Raw genomic sequence first — 20,361 nt, forward strand, 5'->3', positions numbered from 1 at the left:
AAAATGCATCTCAAAAGGGGACTGGACTAAAAAAGTGAGGGGCAAAAACACCCCAGGTTCTCTCTCCCCTACCCATCTCTCTCTTTTCACCCATGAAGAAAAAGGAAACAGCTGTTGGACTTTGGGAGCAGATCCTGGCTTGAGAGTTTGGTCAGCAATGTTACTGGAAACATGTGGTAAGGAACTTTACAGTGAACTCAGTCTAGCTTGTTAAATTTAGAAAGCCATTTATCTTTATTTTTCTTGTAACCATTTCTGACTTTAATGCCACATTATTTCTACTCAACATCTATCTCTTTGTAAGTAAATACACTTATTTTATTCTTTAATTAAAACTAATCCAGTGTTATGAATTGTTTGGGCAATTCTATTTAAGGTAGCAGGCTGTTGTATATTGATCCCCTTAGATGTGCAACAGACCTAATATAGCTGGACAGTTGAGGCATGGGCTGGACAGTGCAGAACATCTGTTTGTTTGGGGAAATCTGGGATGGGGAGTGTGTTGAGGTCACCCTGCAAGTGAGAACCAAGGCTGGAGGAAGCCAGAGGATGGCTGGTGTGCTGCTGACAGGCTGCTGGGATCCCAGGACTGTAGTTACACCCAGACACTCAGGGTGTCACCTGCATGCTGTTTCTAAGGAGCCCAGGCTAGGAGCTACAGCAGCAAAGCATCGTGAGGCACCTCAGGTTACAGTCCAAGTGGCATTGTCCACGTGGCCCAGTGCTTCAAAAGCAGGGGAGGGGGGAACACCAATAATGCACCAGTCCAATTATGCATGGGGGAAAAAAGTCCTTCCTGACCCCTGTAGCAACTGGGTAAAACCCCAGAGGATGAGAGTAATTCTCCTTGCTGTCTTACCAACACAGCTATATAAATCCCTACCAATAGTTTCTGGCTGGGGAAGCCTGGCCATTGCTGGGAAAGGGGCTTCTCTATGGTGTGAAAAATACTGAGTTGCCCTTGGCCACCCATTTCTTTGCCATGCTCTGATACTGAGTGGCTGGGATTGGTCGTGGAGAGATGAGGTCATCAGCATTATGACACCCCATTGATGACTCCACCCACTCAGCACGGCTGCTGGTCAATGAGATCACACCATCTCACAACCAGAATCCCAGGTTCTCCCTCCCCACCGACTGCAGCTCCTCCTGGGGCTCTCCTCCTTAGACTTCATGGGGAAGGGTGAGGGCCCCTTTCTGACACAAGTCAGGGTACCTCAGTCGGGTGCCAGACCTCAGCGTGGGAAAGGGCTGCTCCATGGTCACTGCTCCCCATGGGGCTCTCCTTCAAGGGGCCAGAGGGCATCCCATTGTTCAGCTGCAGCTCCTTCCAGTGCTCCTTTCCCTGGACTTGCAAGGGGGAAAGGACCAAAGATCCTCCCTGCTCAGTGGCTCCCTGTGGTTCTGCAGAGTGTCTCTCCTCTGGCCCTTTAGGGTGACACAATAGCAAGTATGAAAAAACAGGACAGAGGGGTGGGGGTGGGGGAATTGGAGCCTATAAAAGAAAAAGCCCTGAATATCGGGACTGTCCCTATAAAATTGGGACATCTGGTCACCCTACCGAATAGACTCTGAGTCTGTCCTTGGCTCCCCCTTCGTACCAGGGACAGTGCCCCTCCCTGAGCTACCTGCACACAGAGCCCCAGGGACCTAGCCCCAGGGACCATGGGGGTTACACACATGCGGTGAAGCAAAAGCGGCATCTATTTAAAAATAATTGCATGCAAAATGTGATCTATGTTGAAAGTTTGTTCATGGACTTTCCGACACTCGTGGGACCCACTTTTGGGTCGTACCCCTGGGTGGAAAAAAATGCTGCTCTGGAGCCCGTCCTCCCCACTCCAGAAAGGGCCACCCAAGACACACGGTGTCTGCTTCCCTTCACAGTCACAGATGCTGTGCCCGCAGTGCTCCTTGTCTTTGCCCAAACCTCCCCTTGAAGTAGCTTGATGAGGCTCTTGAGGGGTGAATCCTCTGGCTAACTGGTCATATCACCAGGAGGCCACGGTGGTTAAAATGACCCTGGAAGGTGACAGTTAAAGGGAGCAGTGGTGTGATCCCATCCTGTTCTATGTGGGGTCAGGCTTGTGCACGGGATTTGTCCCAGCCCCACTGATGGTACACTTAGAGCTTGCTGTACTATGCTGGCTAGTCTTTAACGTCTATGCTGTAATCTTCCAGAGGCCCTGGGAAGTCCAGTTCTCCTCCCCACCCACTCTTGCAGCAGGACTTACCTGCTTTGCTCTTCTTTGCAATTTCACCCCAGGGGCCCTGTGGTTCTAATCTCTGGGCTGCTCTTTGCCAGCCCACTGCTGAGGCATCTTCCTCCTTCCCCCAGCTGCAGCCTTTCAGCCCAACTTTTTGCTGGTCAGTTGACCGGCGCAGGTCGGGGAGAGTGTCTCTGTTTATTAATCTCTTAGGGAGTGTTACCATGTAGGGTTTATACATCCCCAACACCAGGCTGAGTGGGCCCCAGCAGACATGTCAGCCCAGGGTTACTGTAGCTGTATCGCACTCGATGGCTAAAATAAATCATGAGAGACTTACTGCCGATAAACCGGGGAGCTGTTTCTGAGCAAAGAGGAGCATGATAAGCAACACACAGTTATTGCAATAAAAATATACGTGATGGATTAATCACTGGGCTGATACTAGAGGGGACAAATGTTCAGTTCTGCTCATCTGGGAGTTTAAAGGCAATGGATGTGGTCCTTGAGATGTGTTTGTAGGATGCTGGTGAAGGGTTGTATGGAAATTGCTATGTGCTATCTCCATGCCTGGCTGGATATGACTGGGACCAGAAAGAGGCCATCCACAGGACCCCAGCCCACCAAAACCAATGCTCTGGCCATAAGAAGTAAAGAGGGTGGAGCTACAGTCACCCATATCCGACTAAAAGGTCTGGCAAAGGGACGTCAGGCCCAGGAGAAAAAGGAAGCAGATACTCCTGCACGGCACCAAACCAATGATTTCTCAGTGTGCTGCTGGCCTTCTGTGTGCAGCATGAATGGATGCCCAAGTGCAAGCTTAACCCAATTAGCCCAGGCCTGTGTTCCACATACAGAGGAAAGGAGGGGGGCCATGGGGAGGACAGGAGTACACAGAGCTGCCATGGAGGTGCTTATGTATAAGAGGAGTCATGGAACCAGAGACTTCAAGAACCAGGGGAAAATGTTGAATGTTTTATAAGAGCTCTGCATACATCGGCTGAAAACTGATTTTGGGAAGCAAAACAGGAAAATATCAGAGACAGTCTGGTTATTGGATTAACAGCAGCTACCATGGATGAGAGATTTAACCCTAGCCACCGTTATGCAGAGCGCAAAGCAATCAGCATTCATCAAATGACAGAACAAAAGGTAGGGACAAGTCGAAAAACCTGAAACTAGCTTTGAAGCTATAACCAATGTTAAAAATCAATATCGTAAAACCCCCGAGGTGAGAAGAGAGAACTCCCAAACTCAGAGAGAAATTCCAACCTACATGCTCAAGGTGTGGAAAAAGTCACATCCCAAGATAGGACACATGTCCAGCCAGAGGCACATGTGTAATACATGCATGAAATCTGGACATTTTGCAGCTGTTTGCCATGCCAAAGCAGTCAACTCATATTACAGACAACCAAGAGCTACTGTTTCTGGGATCTCTCACTTGTGATGACACAGAGCCTGCCTGGGAGAGTGAAATTGAATATTTCTTGCAAGACTATTGACTTTAAAATTGACTCAGGAGCTGATGACACAGTCATCTCAGAAGGGATTTACAAATCACCATCACTCCTCCCAAAGCTGAAGTCACATGACACACCTGTGACTAGCACTGGAGGGATTCTGCACTGCATGGGCCAGTTCACCACAGAAACCACTTACAAAGGCAAAAGCTTTGCATTCAGAGTGCATGCAATCAAAGGATCAAAGACCACCAACCCTGTTTGCCACATTGTGGCAAGGGTGATGGGCCGAGTGAGAAAGGTGGAAGAACTCGATGGACTTTTGAAGGGAAACCCAGTACAAATAACCTTAAGAGACAATGCTGAACCATATCGTGTATATACACATTGCAGGATTCATAGGTGCCAACTCTGTGGGTGCTTTGGGACTGGAGAACCCAGGGGGAAAAAATCCCACCGGCAGACCCGTGCCTCCCCATCAGCTTCTGCCACCTCCCGGGTGCCTATTGCCCGTCAATGGCCCTGTGGATCAGCGCCTCCTGCCTGCCGCGAACAGCTGTTTTGTGGCATACAGGGAGGCTGGGAGGGAGAGGGAGAAGCGGAGACACCGTGCTCAAGGGAGGGGGCGGAACTGGGCAGGAAGAGGCGGGGCAGGGGTGGGGCCTTGGGGTGGAGTGGGGGTGGGGCCTGGGGCAGAGCCAGGGGTCGAGTCCCCCCGGCAGTCTGAAAAGTCGGTGCCTGTGGTGGGATTCCTATCAGTTTCTTCATAAAGTGGAAAAGGAATTAAAGGGAATGGAATGGCTTGGCATCATCAAGAAAATCTGTGTGGATCTTAAAAGACTGAGTGAAGCAGTTGGGAGAGAAAAATCTATCCTCCCAACACTGGATGACTTCCTCCACAAAGTGAAAGGAGTGACAATTTTGCCCAAACTGGATGCCTCAGGTGGATTCTGGCAAATTCCTTTAGCCAAAGGAAGTGCTAAACTGACTACACTGATCACACCCTTTGGGAGATTTTGCTTTTGAAGGTTACCTTTTGGGATTACCAGTGCACCTGAAATTTTCCAAAGAAAGATGGCAAACTTTTAACTGATGGCAAACTTTTAACTTAAAACTGTTGACAAACACAAATGGAGTTATACTTGTCATGAATGATATTCTGATATATGAATCTTCGATGGAAGAACGCATCAAAACTTTCAGTGAAGTCCTAAGCCGAGTCCATCAGTCTGGTCTGAAGCTAAACATGGAAAAATGCATTTTCTGCCTCCCCCAAATTGAATTTTTCTGACAGACAAACAAAGTTGGAGTCAGTCCTAGCCTTGAGAAAGTAAAGGCAATTAGATAATTGAAGGCACCAATTAGTGTACCAGAACTGAGACAGAGTGGGGAATGGTAAATTACCTTGGTCGACACCTAAAACATCTTTCTACAGTGACAAAACCACTGAATTAGGGCCACATCAAGAAATTGCCTTTAAAAAAGATAAAATAAATGATCGCAACAGCTCCAGTTCTCAAGAATCAGGATGTGAACAAACCCACAATGATCAGTGCACATGCAAGCAGCTATGGCCTCGGTGGTGCATCGTCGCAACAACATGGCTCTGAGTGGAAGCCAGTTGCATTTTGTTCTCACACACTCGCAGAAGCAGACAAATGATTTGCACAGATTGAAAAGGAGTGCCTGGTAAGTGCATGGGCGTGTGAGAACTTTTAGAGATGTCTGAGTCAACTGGATTTGTTTACACTGTTAACAGGCTATAAGCCACTTGAAAACTTGGATCAAGCACCTCTGAGATGCCAACATTTCTGGCTATGCTTAGTGCAATTTAACACAATTGCTAAATATGATCCTGGGAAAAATCTGGTAGTAGCAGACACTCTGTCATGGAGCCCAGCATCACATTCAATTTCCTGAAAGCTCAAAAATGTACTTGAAAGACATAACACGTCAGAGTGTTGCTGAGAAACTGAAATGCGCTTTTGCTCAGTTTGGTGTTCTAGAACAACTAGTGATGGACAACGGACCACAATTCACTGCTGCAGAATTTAAGTCCTTCTGAACGAAATATGATTTTGATCATATTACTAGCAGCCCACATTACCCACAAACAAATGAAGAGGCTGAGGGAGCTGTACAGAATGCCAAGAAAATCCTACAGCAGGAAGATCCATTCTTTGCTCTTCTGAGTTACAGATCAACACCAATAGCAGCTACTGGATATAGTCCAGTACAACTCCTGATGAGAAGACAACTCAGAACTACTGTTCCAGCTTTGGAAAATAACCTATTTCCAATGTGGCCAGACATGAAGAAAGTAGCCAACTCAGATAACAAGGCTAAAATAGCTTATGAACACTTTTGCAACAGATGTAAGAGAACTGCCAGGTCTAGAACCTGGTGACCGTGTTCACATCCAATTAGATGGAGAAAACAGATGGACAACTCCAGCTGTCAAAGAAAAAGAATTCTGTGCCCAGATTGTAAGTGATTGAGACAGACAGTGAAGAAGATCAACATAAAACCATCAGCATCTACAGATTGTTCCTCAGAAAGAGGATTCAAGAGGGCAAACTCTACTGATGGCAGATTGAGATACAGGTGGCAGTGTATAAAATACCCTATTTACGATATCCTTAGCCATACCTGGCAGAGTGTTAAGAGACGTTCTGATGAACACAGCAAGCTCTGTGAGCAGTCCATGTCTGGTACAGAGGAACATGGCAGAAGAGACCCAGCCATGTTCTACTGGTATCTGCTGAGAGTAGAGGTGGATGGGCTGATGATTCACGAGCAAGTCAGAGGTGGTGAAACTAAATCTCAACACTGGAGCTGGCTGAGAAATCCAACTTTATTGCTGCGGCAAATTTTAATTAAAATTTTTCATTTAACTTTTTTTTTTAAACTAAAAATTCAAAATGAAACTTTTGTCTCGTTTTGGTTTTTGAAGACCAAGCTGAAGGAGAAACTCCAGTTTAAAAAGGGAACAAAGTATTGTTTTGATTTTTTTGGGGGGGGGGATGTGGGGCAGGTTGGTCAGGGTGTTGATTTTTGATAAACCTGCAGATGTCAAGAAACCCCTGCCCCCCACCTTTTGGTTAAAATCACGTTGAGCACTTCTGCTCTAAACAAGCTTCCCCACAGACTTGTTTGGCTGGCTAATGATTCATTATAAACTTTATTACTGTTCTGCTCTATTGAAGTTACCCAATCTATTAATTTGGAGGGCTTTGCAATTTTCCCCCCTAGTGTATGTTACACAGTTGTCCGTAACGTGCATTTGCCCTAGTTAATGAACTGGCCTTACACCCACAGGGTCGTGCTCACTAGTTGGACGGAGAGAATGGCAGCCCCACTGGGGATGCTGCTGATCTGCCTTGGTTAGATCATGTGAGTTGCATTGTTTTCAGCATCCATGCAATCTGTGCCACGATATGTTCCCATTAACTCTAACCTCTCACAGTCCCCTGGGAGAAGATGCAGGGCATTCATCCCACTGCTGATTACTGTGTTTGGGGTGGTATGGTGCAGGACTGCATGTGTTGGGTGGAAACATTTTGCAAAAGGTCGGATTCAGGAGGTACCATATTTTATTTAAAGGAAGGTGACAAGAGATTGTTGAATAATACTATGGTGCCCATGATAAGAAACAATGAACCGAGGAAACAAACACACAGAGTGATGGCTTTTTACTAATAATGACAGAATGAACTAACAATAGAAGACACTTAAGTCTACCTTGTTAAAGCTGAACAACGACAATCGTTATGGCCGCATGGTCTAGTGACTAGGGCACTGTGCTAGCACTCAGGACACCGGGATGCTATTCCTGGCTCTGACACTGACCTGCCAGATGTGTCCTTGGACAAGTCACTTCCCTCTGTCTTGTTCATTTAGACTGTAAGCTGCTTGGGGCAGGGACCATTATCAGTGTGTTTGTACAGCGCCAAGCACAGTGCAGCCTCCATTGAAAACCCTCTAATTCTGCTAGCTGCAGAAGCGTATGTTTGCTGCCCTAATATTCCAAACTACCCACCGTGAGCCTTCAACCTTTAAATGACCTTATTTACAGCCAGATTAATGTGCTGGTACCTAGTTCTGTGGAGCAGCACTGACCCCCAATGGCCTTTAGTGGAAGTACAGCATCTATATCCTCAAAAAGAAAAGGAGGACTTGTGGCACCTTAGAGACTAACCAATTTATTAGAGCATAAGCTTTCGTGAGCTACAGCTCACTTCCTCAGATGCATATCGTGGAAACTGCAGCAGGCTTTATATATACACAGAGAATATGAAACAATACCTATTCCCACCCCACTGTCCTGCTGGTAATAGCTTATCTAAAGTGATTTCCAGCACAAATCCAGGTTTTCTCACCCTCCACCCCCCCACACAAATTCACTCTCCTGCTGGTGATAGCCCATCCAAAGTGACAACTCTTTACACAATGTGCATGACAATCAAGCTGGGCTATTTCCTGCATAAATCCAGGTTCTCACATCCCCCCACCCCCATACACACACAAACTCACTCTCCTGCTGGTAATAGCTCATCCAAACTGACCACTCTTCAAGTTAAAATCCAAGTTAAACCAGAACATCTGGGGGGGGGGGGGTAGGAAAAAACAAGAGGAAACAGGCTACCTTGCATAATGACTTAGCCACTCCAAGTCTCTATTTAAGCCTAAATTAATAGTATCCAATTTGCAAATGAATTCCAATTCAGCAGTTTCTCGCTGGAGTCTGGATTTGAAGTTTTTTTGTTTTAAGATAGCGACCTTCATGTCTGTGATCGCGTGACCAGAGAGATTGAAGTGTTCTCCGACTGGTTTATGAATGTTACAATTCTTGACATCTGATTTGTGTCCATTTATTCTTTTACGTAGAGACTGTCCAGTTTGACCAATGTACATGGCAGAGGGGCATTGCTGGCACATGATGGCATATATCACATTGGTGGATGTGCAGGTGAACGAGCCTCTGATAGTGTGGCTGATGTTATTAGGCCCTGTGATGGTGTCCCCTGAATAGATATGTGGGCACAGTTGGCAACGGGCTTTGTTGCAAGGATAAGTTCCTGGGTTAGTGGTTCTGTTGTGTGGTATGTGGTTGTTGGTGAGTATTTGCTTCAGGTTGCGGGGCTGTCTGTAGGCAAGGACTGGCCTGTCTCCCAAGATTTGTGAGAGTGTTGGGTCATCCTTTAGGATAGGTTGTAGATCCTTAATAATGCGTTGGAGGGGTTTTAGTTGGGGGCTGAAGGTGACGGCTAGTGGCGTTCTGTTATTTTCTTTGTTAGGCCTGTCCTGTAGTAGGTAACTTCTGGGAACTCTTCTGGCTCTATCAATCTGTTTCTTTACTTCTGCAGGTGGGTATTGTAGTTGTAAGAAAGCTTGACAGAGATCTTGTAGGTGTTTGTCTCTGTCTGAGGGGTTGGAGCAAATGCGGTTGTATCGCAGAGCTTGGCTGTAGACGATGGATCGTGTGGTGTGGTCAGGGTGAAAGCTGGAGGCATGCAGGTAGGAATAGCGGTCAGTAGGTTTCCGGTATAGGGTGGTGTTTATGTGACCATTGTTTATTAGCACTGTAGTGTCCAGGAAGTGGATCTCTTGTGTGGACTGGACCAGGCTGAGGTTGGTGGTGGGATGGAAATTGTTGAAATCATGGTGGAATTCCTCAAGGGCTTCTTTTCCATGGGTCCAGATGATGAAGATGTCATCAATATAGCGCAAGTAGAGTAGGGGCTTTAGGGGACGAGAGCTGAGGAAGCGTTGTTCTAAATCAGCCATAAAAATGTTGGCATACTGTGGGGCCATGCGGGTACCCATAGCAGTGCCGCTGATCTGAAGGTATACATTGTCCCCAAATGTGAAGTAGTTATGGGTAAGGACAAAGTCACAAAGTTCAGCCACCAGGTTAGCCGTGACATTATCGGGGATAGTGTTCTTGACGGCTATATCCTAATATCTATATCCTAATATCCAACAAGGGTATGATCCCTGAGCTGCCGGAGTCTCATGTTGTTTTTTTCCTTTTGGTTTATACAATTGACCCATCCCTTTCTCTTGGCATGTTTACTACAGTATTTCAAAAACACTGACGTACCAAACACCGCATTCAAAGTATCCCCAAACCACACTGAGCAATAACTCAATCTTTCCCTAGCTGGCGCCCTCCAAAGATAAAATTTTGAGAATACAGGCTTGGCAGTGAGCCTTGGTGGTCACCAGGCAGAGAGGCAAACAAACACCGGAGCCCCCGCCCAGCATGTCACTGTACCAAAAAACCCCCAAAACCAAACACAAAAAAAGAGCTAGTCTGGGGGATGTGACCTGAGGATGTGACCAGGGCACGTATCTAGGAAATGGCTCTATTAAGATAAGCCAAGCCAAATTTAGAGTCCCGAGCATGAGACAGGATGCTAAAGCAGCTGCAGTTTGTAATGATGCAGTCAGAGCTGTAAATCATGGTTGCTTTGCAAACCTCCACGGGGAAAGTGGTCCAAGGCAAGTGCTTACTGCTGCCATAACATAGTTCAGTTTGTCCGGGCTGTGGCAGAGTGACCATTAACCATGTAGTTAGTAGTGGCAGCTGCAGATAGTGTTCTGTTTATTTCTCTGTGAGACACGTGCATGTCCCACGCAGGCAGCATGGGACTAGACCTCTCTCTAGGTTCTCAAATCCAAGTTACGTCTAAGTCTTTCCAATTCTTTCTGCACCATGTCTGAGATATGGCCTTTCCTCTCCGTCCACATAGCTAAAACTCTTGTCCCGGCTCTTGTCATTTCATATCTCAACTACTGCAGCATCCTTCTTTCTAGCCTTGACTAATGCAACCCTGCCCCCATTCAGATCATTTCCCTAGCCCCTTGCTTTGACCACGGACACACCTCTCTTTGCGTCCCTTCATGAGGTCCCCCTCCTCTATTGCAAACACATCTTCACCTGCAAGGCCCTACACAGTCAAACCCCACCCTTCCTCTCATCCCATTCACCACCGAGATGTCAGCTCCAGCCTCCAATCAGCCCACGATGTCAGGCCTCCATCGCCTGCTTGTTATGTTTTCAAACAAATGCCTTTGTGCTTTCTCCTGGGCTAGCTCCCGCACTTGAGAGGTTCCCCATCAACAGCTGCAATATGAACACATTCTCCTTCAAACTCTTCCCTGCTATTGTCACCCACACTAACTAGATGAAAGCTTGCAGAGTGTGCCTACCTGTGCTACAGTCACCCTGCATTCATGGTGTAGACATCGCCACAATGTTATAAGGGCCAAACTCTGCTCAGGGAAGCAAGGCAAGCAGGGTTTTGTGCCAGGACGCATACGCGCCGACGCCGTGGGTACTCCAGGGGAAAAAATGGTGGGCGTTGAGCACCCACCTGCAACCCCCATTATCAGCTCTTCCCTCTCCCTCCCAGCGCCTCCCGCCCCCGGCGATCAGCTGTTCCACAGTGTGTGGGAGGCGCTGAGGGGAAGGGGGAAGAATGGGGAGGGAAGAGGTGGGGCAGAGATGCAGTCTTGGGGGAAGGAGTAGAGTGGGGGCAGGGCCCGGGCAGAGCCGGGGGCAGGGAGCACCTCCCCGGCACATTAGAAAGTCGGCTCCTCTGCTAGGATTGGCTGATACATTTCCAGGATGGGGCCAACTTCTGCTCTCCTCAGTATCAGCACTCCCACTGGCTGTTAATGGGGCAGGATCCGGTTTGTTGATACTGCCGGCTATAGGCACGTCCCACCTGTGAGCTGAAAAGTCTGACCGTGAAGCAGCCATGGGCTAAGTGACTGAGACTCTCTCACAAAACACTTTTCAGCAATTAGGACACACTTTATTCTCTCTTTTGCAAAATCTTTTCTGAGCAGCTCAGATTTTAAAATTCCAAAATGTCCATGAAAAATGTCATTGAAATATTGACTTTAAATGAAAAAAAAGAAAAGAAAAGAATTGACATTTTCGTGATGTATTGTGTTTTTTTAGGGTCCAGCCATAGAGCTGGGTGAACGTTGTCAAATGGGGCTGAAGTTTTTCATTAAAATTTCAAATTGTGATGAAAAATGACAACAAAAAAGTTGACAAAAATATTCACCACTTTTCCAGTTCCAACTCTCTCTAACTGTCCATTTTCCTCCATCCTCTCCACCACCTTGACACCTTCCAGGAGTCTCTAACCATTAACAGCTGTATTTCTGCTGTTAGACTAGAGTTAGTTGAGAAATTTTCAACCAAATGTTTTTTTGTTGGTGTGGACAGGTGTCATCCCAGGGTGCCCCCGTCATGGCCTGACATGGCCCTGCAGTCACCCTGCCTTAGCTTTCCTCAGAGGCTCCAAAAATAATGCACACTCAGAGTCCTTAAAACAATGCTTCCCTGCTCTCATGGCTAGTTTATTAAATATCCTTCAGCCGCCATAGACTCTCCCCTCAGGTTGTGGGCTGCATGTCACACCCTGGGGCTCTGGGCTATCAGTTGCTCCCTCAGTAGCAGCTCCCTTTCGCTGGCCTGGCCTTGGAGCCTCCTTCTGACTCACACAACTAGCCACCAGTCAGTCAATCTCTTGATCTTCTCACGGTGACTCTAATAACCCTAAACATGTGCCTACACTGGCTGGGAAAGAGGAGAGCCCTGCCGTGCCCACCCTACAAGGCTCCTGGCCTCAGGCCCTTGAAAGAGCAATGGTCTGTACCATGCCTGTCCCAGGCACCGACTGCTCCCGGTCATCAAATTCCTCCTCCCAGTGACAGGGCCCACTGCTTTTATCCGCTTCCCCTGAACCCATGGAACAGGGTACCTACCTTCTCTGGTCTTAAAGGGCCAGGACCCCCTTATACAGTTGGAAAAAAACCCAACTTGTTGAAAGGAAACTTTTTGCAGGAAGTATTAGTTTAGTCAAAACTTCCCCCAGGAAGCTCTCTGAGCGTGGACTTTCTGTCAGGACACCAGAGAGAGAGGGGGGGGGGGCGGGAGGGATAGCTCAATGGTTTGAGCATTGGCCTGCTAAACCTAGGGTTGTGAGTTCAATCCTTGAAGGGGCCATTTGGGATCAGGGCAAAAACTGGGGATTGGTCCTGCTCTGAGCAGGGGGTTGGACTAGATGACCTCCTGAGGTCCCTTCCAACCCTGGTATTCTATGATTCTATTCTATGATTCTATGAGAGAGATTGACCCTGGAACAGCCTTGGGCTTAGGGGGATGTGGGAGACCCAAGTCCCTGATTCAGAGCCAGGGCTTGACTCTGGGCCTCTCACATCGCTGCCTGAACCAAGCTCCAATGACTAATTATGAATACTAAGTGGAACAGGAGAGATTAAAGAGATCATCATCACACCCCCATAGTCTATGGAGGATTACTGCATCAGCCAGAGTGACCACAGGTGCTGGCCTTGCAGTTCCCAGATCTGGCTCAATCCTGCGAACCCACGAATCTCTATGGTGGTGCCTGGGAGGGTCAGGGCATGCACCATCTTACGTGTCCATGGAGCGTTTGAGAGCACCGGGTGCTGGGTGATTTTGTCCAGGGTGGTGACATGGCTGGAGAGACTGCAACTCTGCTTTGGAACGCAATGAGCGATTGACGGGAGACCAGAGCTGTGTGAGAGTGTGACATTTCACACGGTCAAATCACATATGGAGTGCCTCTAGCCACTCCATGTCTGCCCGTGGGAGGGTTCAGGATTCTGACCCATAGAGCAATACAGGAAGTCCACAGCGCTGAGAGATCCTGAACTTTGTCTCAGTGCAAAGATGTTTTTTTGCCCATAAGCGAGACACGGACTTCACGCGCGAGGCGGTGAGACCTCAGAGGACACCTGGTTCGCTTTGACTGTTTGAACGCTGCTTGCGGCCTAGGCAGGAGAACGCACCAGCGCTCTCCATGGTACTCAACCCCACCTGCACTGTGGGTTCTGGTGGTCCAGCTCCAAGGTTCTAGACCTTGGTCTTCAGCCAAGAGATGTTCCACCCCACAGTGCAGGCAACATCTTGGAGTGTGGGGCTGAAATTCTCTGACTTCAGAGAATTGAGAGAGCCCCACTCCTGAACGGGCAATAGGCTGGCAGTTGGGGCACTCCCCTCAGAGGCTGGAGAATGGCAGGGTAGAGGCTTGAACCTGGGTTTCTTTTTACAAGAAGGCTGCCCCCCCCCCCCAAGGTCAGTGAGAGAAAAATAAGCATCTCATGGCCCTGAAGCTGGTGTGTTTTGGGAAAGTTGAGGAAGCCATGGCCGGCCGGTTTGAACTGGTACACAGAGCCTGGGGTAAACATAGCATGACAGAGAACCGGAGAGAGGTTTAGCATTCCTCTCTCCACCCCAGTCACTGGAGGAAGGGTGCAGGTGGGCCTCCAGCCATAGAAGTACCAGGTAATCGGAGGAGGGCTTAGAGACCCTTGCTCCAAGCAGAAGGAATAATCCTCGGTGCCTACGCTCTCAGTCGTAGTATGACTGAGCATAGGAGGAGAACTTAGGGTTTCTCGCTCTGCCAGGGATGGGGCTTTGGATTTGGTGTATGGACCCTTGGTGGTAGAGGACCGAGTAATACGGAGGGAGGCTTAGTGTCTCTCCCTCCGGCCCAGGAGGGGGTGAGCATTGTAAGCCCCGGTGCCAGTGTGGGCAGCGTGAAATCTCAAGTGATGAAAAGACCTTCAGAGTGGTACTAACGGTTTGTGACAATAGGTTCAGGAAACAGAAGAGTACAGCTGCGGACTCAGGAGTCCCTCAGTCGTGGGTGATGGCATCAATGGTGGGGTCCCAGGAGGCTGGGGGACTGGATGCACGTGCCATGGGGGAGGCAGCAAAAAGGGACAGGACCCTGTTGCCTCTTTCAAAGTGTGGTGAGGACCTCTCCCGGTTGGAGAGGCCTCTCACCAAAGTGGGATACAATCCCTGGGGTTCTGTGGCGGAGCTCCAGAGAAGCATGCATACTTGGCAGGATTTGTTAGACCTGTATGCTGAGTATGAGAAGCAGAAGGGTAAAAATCTAGGGCCAGCTATGGGATTGATATGGACTGCGGTGGCCATGTGGTATCATATGTTGTCGGGGCAGAAAGAGGAATTAGGGAGAAGGGAAGAGGTGTGTACCGACAGCTAGTGGAAATTGAGCAACTGAAAGTGCAAATTACTAACCAGGTGGCAACCCAAGCCTATGCCCAGGATAAGTTGCAGGTGTTGAGACAAGACTTCCAGGCGGAAAAGGCGGAATGCACCCACCTGGAAACACTGGCTAAGCAAGTACCAGTCCTTCAGGGACTCAAAGATTTGACCATTTGTACCCAGAATAAGTCCCAACTGCAGTGTGTCCACCATGAAAAGGAAATTAAACAGTTAAAACACTAATTGGCCGTGCATTCTGCCCAGGTGGCAAGCCTCATGGGGGACGACTCGGGTGACCCTTGTGAGTGATATTGTTTAAATAAAGGGATCAGGAGGGGCGGGGGCTAATTAAGGAGCCCACCTTCCTTGCTAAATTGGTAGTGGAACAAAGCCTGTATCCATGGAAAGGGACGGTGCAGTGAGAAAAAAAGGACTGGGCCCAGACAAGCAGGCAGGCAACAGATAAAGAAATTGGAAAACAGGTTGGAAGCCCTGAGGGCATAGTGGCAGGAGTAAGTGCAAACATGGGGAATTCAGACCCCTGAAATAGTATTTGGAATGGTAAAATCTGAGTTGATTAAGGTGTGATTTGGAAAGATAAGCAAGTGATTTAAGGAAAGAGTGAGAAGTTAACTCTGCAGAGGCTGGAGGAAATTAAGCAGTTGAACGTTGTAAAAGTGTTAAAAAGGAAAAGTGTTATAAAAAGAGAATCCTTGGTTTCTGTGCAGTCATTCTGAAGGAAAAATGGGCCCTTTTCCCAAAGGAATGTCTGTAAATAATCCAGGCAAAGAGACTATCTAAATGAAAACATTTGACTATGAACAAGTCAGTCAAATTTGCTAAAAGAACACTCCTGGTGTGTATAATCTTTGTTTTGTAGGTTTAAGATGAATTGGTGTTGTTTTAAATAATACCACTAAAAGCCATTTGAATCTTCCATTCAAAGTTGCAAGACTGAGAAACACTTTTTGCCAGACACAGGTAACTAGTGTTGTTTAACTGTGGTATTTAGCATTTAACCCTTCAGGTAACTCAATGCTTTACAAAATTTAAAATATTTTTAAATAAAGACCAAAGTCGTGGCTGCAGCAGGGGAGTCAAAGCCAGGAGAATGGGAAAAGATTTTGAATTTGTTTTTTGGTGACAAAATAGCAGATAAGAGCTCTAGGAAAAGAGAGAAAGACATTGCCCCACACTGAGCCTGAAGGTGGCTCTGTGTAATCAGACTGTCACTTTGCTAAGGGTACATAAAAATTCTGTGAGCACAGAAGAAACAGTTACTCCTTACATAAAAATTGATATGGCTAATGTTATAGAAATTAAATTATGGAAGGAATGTGTATTTCCCCCAGTGTATATTGTAAAAGGGGTAAAAGAAATGCAAAAACATACCATACTACTTAATTAAAATCCTATTAGGGCTCCAAAGGGAGCCACAATAGGCTGTGTTTTCTTTTAGATCACTGTGTGTTTTGGAAGCAGGAGTTAAAAGTTAAAAGTAATCAAAACTCTGGTGAAAGTTGATTGTGTCTCTTTTAAGACAGAGTCTCTGAGCTACTGATGGCTTTGGATCCCAAAAGCAAGCTAGAAAGCATTTGTGTTAATGCAAATTACCTAACTGATAAAGGTAGAAGCCATTGAAATCTGGCCTGCCTATAGAACAAACACAGGAAAATATGGGGCAATGCCTCTGTTTTGCCTGCAATCAGCAAGGATATTTGTAAAAGAAAGGAATATTGTAAGCAATAATCTGCCACCCCCAAAGGGGTAGAAACATGGTCTTTTCATTTTTCAGAAAAACAGGAAAAGCTAATACCAGCTGAAAAGCAACCCAGAATACCATGAATCTACTGTTACAATAGAAATTGTGTTCTGTGTTCTATGTTTTGTCTTGATTTGTTTGTCTTGTTGCTAGCACTATTGTGTATCAAATGCTGCAGAGAAACCTCCTCAGGTAGCAGACACCATATTAAGAGAAATTGGTTTTGGAGCAGGGATGATAAATACTGTAGACCTGGAGGTGACTAAGAATAAATTACACTCTCTGTCCCAGCTACAGGACAGCCGAATACAAAAACAAATGGAAATGAAAAATCATACTGCCATTGCACATGGGATGTACTGAAATGCAGACACTTGCTTTGTCCACCTTGGAACACAAAATGTTTTGGGTAATATCAGGAAACACTAAGGTTTTGGATGCACTTGCTAAAGCAAAGCAAAAGATCACTGTTTGATACTTATCAATACGAATGGATGCAGTATGCTTCTGGCATAATAAGGCCAGACTTTTTAATTGGGGAAATTGTTGTTAAAAACGCACACCAACAAGCTCTGGAAGCAAGGATATGGAAAGTTAGCCCACTCCTCATATGGCACATGGAATCCTTCTGGCTACCCCAGACCTTGAGCCAGTGGGCTGGGAAGGAAGGGAAGCTATTAAACACCAGAGGTTGTACCAAGGGACTTCTCAAAAGTGGGTGTGCTTGTCCTTGCCTGTTGCTCCAGATCCCTGTAGTAAAGACATTTCACTAGGATCCTGTATGTGGGATGAATTGGATAATGAGACCAAAGTACTGTATAATGGGCAATGTGTATGTGTTAATTCCTGGGAAGAAGCGTTTTGGGAGGATGGAAGTGTTAGCAACCCGCTAGTAGACAAATGTAAATGTAATGTAAGTACTGTGTTTACCAATAATCACATTTACTGTTTGCCACAACCAAAAAAGTCTCAGCTTTGTCCAGATGAGGGAGGAGTTATGTGAAACCCGCAAAGCCATAGAGGCTGCTTTAGATAAGGAAAAGGCCAAGTGTAAGGGAATCGTTGTTAAAGACATCCAGGGATGGCAAATTGAAGATACGATAATGTTGCAAAAGCTGGAGAAGGTGGCCCACACTCTAGACATCAAGTGGGTGGGTCCGTACCCCATTGGGAATCACATCTCCCCGGTAGTGCAGCAGCTTCAGCTACCCGGTACACTAAAATTGGCACATGCCAATCAGCTCAAAACATATGTTTCTCCCTAGATTTCTGGTCATGGCATCGTGGGCCTCAGTTGTGGACCAGCCACCTGCCTGGACCATCCGGGTTTCCAGCTGTCCATGGGATTATCTGGATGATTATAATGCTGAGGATGGAAAATACCTCCAAAGGCTCTCCCTGGCTCGAGCTGCTGATGGGGCCCGAGCCGTAGTGTGACGGAAGGTTAAAGGGAAAGTGCCTTGAAAACAGTGCATAGTCCGAATAGACACAGCAATATATGTGTGCAATATATGTGTGCACAGCAATATATTACAATGTGCAGGCCCACAGCAAAATACCTGGTGGGTTGCCCCGAACCTCCCATGGATCCCATGGGGATGAACCCTGTTCCTCCTGTGGTGGCCTGGAGTGGAAGTGGAATAGGAAGCTCTTTGGCAAGCAATAGCAATTACTGATCTTGGGTTGTAATATTGTTGTTGTAACCTCCTAAACGAGGCAAACAACATCCATGAGAAAAGCCAGGGAGGGCTGTAATGGGACAACTAATAATTTAGGGAGTTTTTCATCCATGCCTCAGTTTCCCCAATAGGCGCATTTGTGTTGTTCTCTTTCTTTCCCTCTTGCTTTGTTAACAGGACAAGGCAGTAATAGCGAGAGCCCAGGGACACCCTGAACAGGAGTGGTGGGACCGCTCTTGCTGCTTTGGGCCTGCAGAATTTGTTAGTGTGATACAATGTATGTATGGTGGCACATATCTATGGGAATCCTTGGGTGTCCGATGCTTTTGTCCTCCTTTGTTAATTTTACCGCTGTTTAGAATTGGCCATGGTGGAAGAAAAGGTCAATTATCCATTGGCAGGGGCGGCAATTCTGGCTTAGCATCCTAGGAATGTGGCATCACATATTATCTGGGATTGGGTGGTCCATCGCAACATGTGGGAGGTGGCTCCCCCCAATGACATGGCTAAGCGGTATGTGCTGACTACATCTTCTGACTATCAGCATATATGGATTGCAGAGGGCAACACCTGGCAATTACGATCTATGGAGCCCCCTCAAATGATATGTAAAGAAAAGGCAATGCCAGGCCGATTTTACGAGGTGGGTCAACGCATCTGCTGGGAAGGGGAGGCATCGGGATATGCCTCCACTAAGGCCCATGTGTTTACCAATACCGCTGCATGTGTTTGGAGGACCACCTACCCCAGGGTGCCCCTTAATTTGCTGTTACACTCTCAGGCACAAGATTTTTCAGTGCATTGGCCCGCAGTTATGAAAAGTATGGTGAATATCTCTAACTATGTTGTGTTTAATTTTTCACGGATTGCACCCAATGTTTTCCTGCCCTTGACGCATACCCGGGAACAACTGACTGTATTCCAGACAGATGCCTCCTCCTTTACCATGTTGCAGCACACATTTAATCTGGAGAAAGCTGCCTTTGCCACAGCCATCCGGATGGGGTATCTATGCCAACAGGGGGACGACTTATGTGATGTTACTAATGAAGCCAGAAGCCACTACTGGCTAGGGTATGCGATTGTTCTCGCCCTAACAATTCTGTTTGTGCTATTTTGCTGCTTGTGTAGAAGGGCAATGGTGACACTAGCCACCGTGCCAGAGGCAGGGTGGAAACCTAAATGGTGACCCCCCCATAATAAAGTGTTGATTCGGGGTCAAAGGGGGGGACTGTCACAAGATGGCTTCCCCCCCCCCCGCGGGGGGTCCCCTGAGTAAACACCAGCCTCATATATTGCTAATGCTGTTGTATGTATTAGAAAGAATTTTGGGAAGGGTTAAAGGTATGAATGCGGAACAAAAGGTTTCTTTACAGGCGGCGAAAGGCTGAAGGGGGAGGAAAGGAGAAAGAAACGGGTTAACTTGATGTTCCAGCTAAACCCCAAGGGTGGAATGGGAAATCTCAAACACTTTTGCAAGGTGGGAAAACCATTTAGCACTCAGCTCTGATTAGAACCCCCAGAATAAACCTCAGCAGAGCAACTGACTTAAACTAAGGGCCAGCACAACTGACTTCAAGGGAGCTACAATTGATTAACATCAGTTGGGGAACTGGCCCTGGCATCTAATCTTTGCACATTCACTCCAAGCTAATGGGCGATATTAAGAAAGGTCATTGTTCATGTGAACTCCCATTTAGTGAGTAATTGTATCTGGGCCGGTTGTAATTGCGCTGATCAGATTTGTATTAGAATTTTGACCAACTGCAATCTTTCTGAACTGTGTGTACAGGATTTTGGCATTCAACAGTTACAACAAATCAGTAATAAAGCGTGAATTTGCTCCTGCATTATTTGTTACCAACGGGCACTCCTCTGTTATTTATAAAATTCAACTTGGCCTTAATTATGGAGTCACAGCCAATGCTTCTGTAATAACTTGTGTTTAATTATAGCCAAATATAGATGTTTAGCATGCAGAAAAGAGGAAGCAAACACATCTATCATTCCCTTCTTTAAATGCATGTTCTCTAATTGTGGGGGGCAGGAAACCAATGTGCCTTTGAGTCTCAACTTTAGCATCTCAAGAACATTTTCTTGTAGAGATCTAGCTTAGTTCATGGCTTTTCTATTAGCAGATGCAGGAAAGGTTCTGTACATACAGATCTCA

At 46.8% G+C, this 20,361-nt stretch overlaps 1 long non-coding RNA gene across 1 annotated transcript in view; it reads left to right on the forward strand.

Annotated features, from left to right (window-relative positions):
• Positions 1–20,024, forward strand: part of LOC311520513 — a 58,265-nt gene extending 38,241 nt beyond the window's left edge. Inside the window, exon 3 of the long non-coding RNA XR_014711621.1 lies at positions 17,778–20,024. This is a non-coding gene — a long non-coding RNA (uncharacterized lncRNA). The remainder of the gene's footprint in view (positions 1–17,777) is intronic.
• Positions 20,025–20,361: the final 337 nt, after the last annotated feature.

The sequence above is a fragment of the Lepidochelys olivacea genome (assembly GCF_965140295.1).
Source record: "Lepidochelys olivacea isolate rLepOli2 genome assembly, chromosome: 5".
NCBI lineage: Eukaryota > Metazoa > Chordata > Testudines > Cheloniidae > Lepidochelys > Lepidochelys olivacea.